Source organism: Anopheles gambiae, chromosome 3, assembly GCF_943734735.2.
Source record: "Anopheles gambiae chromosome 3, idAnoGambNW_F1_1, whole genome shotgun sequence".
Lineage (NCBI taxonomy): Eukaryota > Metazoa > Arthropoda > Insecta > Diptera > Culicidae > Anopheles > Anopheles gambiae.
The window spans coordinates 92125114-92131443 of NC_064602.1; positions in this window are offsets into that span (position 1 = coordinate 92125114).

Here is a 6330-nt window from a genome sequence, read left to right on the forward strand (position 1 = left end):
ACACCTTACTATAAGCCAAACAAATTGTAAACGTACGCAGGCAGTTTCCTTTCCTCCCCACGCACGGTCATACGGAGACATTCGCTCGGGGCTAAAATATCGTGTGACTTTGGGTTTTTTGTGTGCTTCAGGCTTTGGTCCAGAAATTGAAGGGTCGTCCAGCGGGCCAAACGATCATCCCAATCGCGGAAAGGTTGACTCCGAGTGGAAAAAAAAGATAAAATAACAATCTTCTGCGCCTTAATGTCTCTCCTCATCGAAGTTGTGACTCTCCCGGGTATATTTTTATAGCCAGCGGGGCCTGGTGACGGGGGAAGGAATTAGATAGAAGCAAAGACGATCCGAACAAAAAAAGGATGAAAAGGCAAAACCAAGTTCTGTCCACTTGTTTGTCCGAGAGGCACTGGCACGGGACGGGGAGAGGAGATGATAAAAATTACACCTCCATCAACAATGCCCACCACCAAGACGGTGGCCGAAGCGAGCGACGATCGTGCAGGGAAAGGTACCTAGATAAAGGAAAGAAGAATATAGCAATGCTGCCAAAAAAAAGGTAACCTCCCTAAAAGGCTACGATCGTGCAGGAGTGGTCCTCTCCTAGGGCTCTCGATCACACAAGAAACCCAAACTCAACCGCGCAAAAGGGACAAAAGGGATCCTTTGCCCGAGATTGCGAGCCGATCTCGTACGAATAAAATCAAACTCGGAGGAGCACGGGTGGTGAAGGGACACACGAAAAGTGCGCAAGAAAGTAACAATAAAAAGGTACGAATAAAATATATTGGATAAAAAGGGATATTGCGTTTATTCGTAACCTTTCGGTTGCGCTTTCCCGTACAGAAACCCCGCACTGCTAGGGGTGTATTATGATCGACCACTTCTCGGCTGGTGGAATTTATTCGTGGGTGCTAGAGCAGTGCTGCGCGCTTCTTGGATGGTGGCGTTGTTATTCTTTCGCCCCGGCACGTTTTCTTAGGACCTGCTCTAAGGGCCCAGGCTTGCGCAGTGTGTCCCTTTTTCTTGCCATCCTTTTTATTGTAGAACGAAACAAAAAGGAAAAAGCACACTGTTGGCCTTGAAAGCCTCGATGATATCGCGAGGATCCGTGGGAAAATAATATCCCACGCCCGCCGAGAGATCGCAATCTGTTGCATTCGAATGCGAAAGCGACCGGATTTTATTGGTGATTTCTACACACCCGCGCTTGCTTGCATTGGGAATCCATTATGCTTTTTTGTATTATTATTTTCTATATCGAAGGCACGCATCATAGATTGTGTTTCCATTGTTTGTTCCTTTTATCCATCAGTAGTTGATCGGGTTTGATTTGCACGGTGAATGTAAAACTCAACCCACCGTTTGCTCATTTTTATCCCTTGCAATGCAAAGAGGCACACAAAACTGGGGAATAATGGTTCAATAATGCACTTGTGGTTTACAAAATCATCCCCCCCCCCCCCTTGTTGCATTCAGCGAGAAGGATCGTGTTTGATTTCCAAAAACCAAAAAACCCCTTGCCCGACATAGATCATGTTTTGATCGGGTTTGAAGATATTCTGCACGAAAAAAGGGAACATTTTTGGTTGCACTGTTTCTTCCCGGTTTCATTGCAGCTTGTGCTTTCACGCGTTCCTTCGTAGCGTTTGGCGCAACGTTCGATATGATTCGCCCACAGGGTTTGATTGGCCCCTCGCATTGTGCGCGTATCGATCGTGAGAACAAACATGCTTCTACACGCAGGTGATAGCCGTTTTGTTAGATTCGTTCGTTGGATTGGCATTCTCAGGATTTTTTTCTCCTGGATGTAACATCGAAAAGTCAGGTTTTGATTTTAATCGCCGCCTTCAGCAAAGGGCGACCTTTCGGTAGAGTTTGGGATCGTGTGGGAATAGTGTGGGAATAAGAGGATTTATATTTCGCCATTGTAAAGTAGTGAGGCAATGCTAGATGCATCCCAGATTAACGACGGAGCTAAACCGCAAAAGGATTAATCCTGGCAATTTAGACACCGATATCTCATTTCCGTTCAGGTTGTATCCAATCGTTGTGGAATCGGAAACAGATTCACAGGTATATTGATAGGAAACATCAATGGAAAAGATGATTGTATCAGTTTCAATAATGTTGCATTTTCGTAAAAAGACTCTATCAAGACTATATTTTAACATGTTGTATATATTTCTGCTTGTCCTTGGTTTATTGGTAGTAACATCACTATTTTAACATCACATGATGGCCAAATACGCCTGAATTTCGATGGGTTGATAGAAGATTATCGATGAAATGCTCAATATTCTTCCTTAAAATGCTGTTTGAAGATATTAGAATCCCAAACTGTGCTATCGCTGCACAACAATACTGATTATGATCAGTTCCTGATCTGATCCTGAAGAAAATTCATTGGCGCATTGCAACATTGGCATATTACCCAACAATTTGTAATAAGTCACTTGAAATCCAACTTGGCTTAGACCAGAACATCATTTAACACTTTATGTGCCTCACAATTACTACTAGGTCGACTAATATGTTTCCAGTAGAACCTCATCCAACCATGTATCGGTTATTCAGGTTCATTCTATTTTCAATTGTTTCAACTTTCTAGATTACATGGGATGCTCATCAAGAGTATGCATAGGTTTAACATCAATAAATCGTTCTAGGAAGAGAGAAAGGACCAACAGAATAGATCCTTTCTTTGTTCTAAATTACTTTTTAGACCTAATGATGACTTCTCTGATCTTCAGAATCAGATCAGAATCTGGTTGCAGTTCTTGGTTAACGCATTCCTCAGATTTAAGAGTAAAACTTCAGGAACTTTGAGAATATTGGAGCTACTGGTTGTCTGGAAAGACCACTTCAATACTTTGAATTCCGTTTACAAAACACATCTTCTAAGACGATTTCAAAGATGACGATCACCGGTTACGGATTGATTCGCATGATCTCACACTTTTTGCATCGGTTTGTCACACATGTTGCACATACAATTTGCCTCAATACTTCAACGCTTTGCTAGCCACTTTTCATTTTTGTCACACATTGAGCAATCCATATCATCACACTTGCACAAACTGCTGGAGCAGCATCGTTGTTGTTATCCTTTTGTTTCGCTGGCTGATGGGTACCTAATAATCCACAATCCAGTAGGCGTTGAGGTTTCGGATGGCTCAGTTTCGGATGTTCGGCCGTTTCGGATGCCATGCTGCCGGGTGCGGGTGCTTCTTCTCAGACGATCTGCTCCATCCGGTGGCCAGCATGCGAATGGCACACAAAGTATGGGTCTGCCAGTATGGCCCCAACTCCGTGTACCAAGCAGCAGCCTAAGCCGGACAGCCGCACAACCTGCCGGGTGCACGATCGCAAGTCGAATGCGACTGCGGCCTCGGGCCAACGGCGAAGGGGAGCCTCATTCGCGAAACTCGGGTCCACAATTTCGCCAGTGTGTGCGAACATTTTTGCACTCACGCACTTTCGAAAATGGTGAGAGGGGGATCTTCTGCCATCCTGCTTCCATCACTAGCAAAGCAACCGGGGACGGAGCGAGAGAAAGCGTGGCCAGCTGCTACCCTCAAGGGTTAAGTTTTCCCATGTTCGCGAATCGTGGTTTCGCGAATCGTCGGTTTTGCGTACGTGGTGGGGGCTATTCGCCCCTGCTCTTTGTGTTGGAGTGTGGGGAAGTTTTTTTTTGCTCTACAGTGTTTGCAAAATGGCGAATGTTGTTCGCAAAAAAGAGGCAAATTCAGGGGAAATGCTGAACTAAAGTTACTGTGCAAGAGCAGGACGGAGTAAAAAGGCCCGAATGGGAGGCTTAAAACAACACACACAGAGGCAATCGCGTTCGCGCACACGTTTCGCACAGCTCCGTTAGATGACCTAGTTTCGGCGAGTGTGTTCTGCGTGTCTGTGGTCGCTCTCCCACCCCCAGAGACCGACGTGACGATGATTGCGTGAGTGAAATGGGAAGAAAGTGCGTAGTGAGCGTCGATCTGTTCTGCCAATTGGTGGAGCCTTTGGAAGGATGCCATTCAATATGGCGATGTATGAATCTACTTGAAACTTTATCTCGAATTATTATTTAAATTTTAATGTTTATTTTTATAAGAAAACTAAATTATTCTCTAAAAATCAACACAAATCATCGATTCCTCATTTCACCTTTCTCTTCTGCATCCTGCAAATAGCGCAGCGCTCTGCTGAAACCCATCCGACCGTTACGTTCAAACGGGAAAGAGGGAAAAAAGAGCATGAAAAAAGCATCTGAGCAACGGACAAGCGGCACGTGTCGAAAAACATCGCCAATTCAGCTTCAAAACTCACGCAAAAAAAAAATAGATTCTAACACCGAAACACTCCACCCGGGTTCGAGTGCGAAAAACAAGGGTGGGGATGCGCCATACCACATACATATGTGTCTCACACACCAAGATCTCTCTCGCTTGGGGTTTCGCGAATTCAACGGCGTACGCAACGCAAACGAACACACAGGGGCGAAATTCGCACAGCCAGCCTTCGCGCACTATCTCACAACAAAGTGGCCGTGGTGGGGAGAACCCACACATACACACAGTTCGGAGCGAAACGCGCGCCACTCAGCGCAAACCCCTTTTTGTTAACGCAACCTTTTGCCAAAAAACATCGCCTCCAGTGTCGGCCAACAGTTTTTGGGGTAGGTCAGGGATGTGCCAGACAGACTCGAGGATCTCGATCTGCGAGAGTGACCGTAATCGACCGGGTTGTTGCGGTAGGTCAGCAACGAGAGTCCCTGTGATGCGTAATCGGATCTCAATCGGGGCGAAACGGTGCCGGCACCGGGGCAGATTGCACATGGCGAACGGTCGGGCTGTGCGTGAGCTGCCGCTAGCACCAGAGTAACTCATTAGAATTCGCGCAAAGAGACTAGTGGGTAAGGTTGAACGGGGGAGGTGGAGAAGATGTACAGAGAGAACACGGAAGAGTATTCAGGGTTGTTGTTTGTTTTAATCCGACTCCTCACACTACGGATATTGGAGAAGGGGTGGGATAAGGAAGAAGTTTGTGTGCGTGCAAGGACAGTCCGCCGGTAGGTGCGTAGGTTACGCATACTCAAGCATCAGCTCTCCCCTTATATATTCTACACATACAAATGTACAATCACGCAAAAAAACGGGGGGGGGGGGGGGAGGGGCGTTTGAAAGACTCTTGCGTTGGTGTTGGTTAGATAGTGCGTATGGGAGATATTTACGCACCGCAATGTAAAAAAACATAACAACGCAACAGTGTGCGTATATAGCTCGAGAGGATCTAAATGTGCGTGCCACCGGCATCTCCCCGGTCATGTGCGTAGTCGCTGCCTGCGTATACGCAAAAACAAAACGCACGATTCGCGCGAGCGAAACCAACATTGGCGAACCCCCATCGCTCTTCATTATAGAATTTGCTTTCGCAATGTAGCAAAATGGCGCACTTGTGGTGGGGAGATGGATGAAGGTGTCGACCAGTATGGATGGGTTAGAATGGTTGGGGTGGAAGGGCAACACTTTTCAATGTGTTTGTTTACGCCGGCACGCAGGCCGGCGTTTGCGTACGCATGTTTTGGTGATTTGGGTTTTGCCAAACGCGCAGCAGAGCGGACGGATTGCGCTGTGGGAGTGGGGAAGGGGAGCAAAGGGTGCGTTTGGCAGTGACCGAGAACTTGAAAATCTTTGCCACAATGTTACACACCGACTCAGCCGCCTGAGACGGACGAATACACAGTCGCCACACGCGGGACCCGCGCAGTTGTAGTTTTTTTTCCTATTTTTTTGTCTATCGTCTCCCCCCCCGTGACACAACACACACGCACCTCTACTATTACTCCTTCGCGCGGGCGCTCTCTCTCTCTCTCTCTCTCTCTCTCTGTCTCTCGCTCTAGTGCTAGAACGCAGCCACGCGTGTAAAGGAGAGGAGGTGAGGCCTCATCTCACACATCCTCGTCTGGATTGGGGCTGCCTCCCACCACAGCTCCAACAAGCGTGCGCTCATCGGAAGGCCCATCATCCAGCTAAAACAGCAGCAGCAGCAGGCCGCCCCGGTGCTCTTGAAAATCTAAAAATTCAACTCCCCAAAACGAGGTTTCGGTCAAGGTTATACGCATCGTGTGCCGGTTGCGCGTCGCAAGTCGCAGTTTGCTCGCAATCGGGAGCGGTTTTGCCTGGGCGCTACACGTAAGGGGCGCGCGCACTACAAGTTGTACGGGGTTGTTTTTCGACTTAGTCTCGCGGTGTTTCTTCTTTCCCGATAACACGCATCGCTCTATCGCTCGGGATTTCGGTAGCAGTCGGGGTGGTGTTGTGTTCAGTGTTCCATACG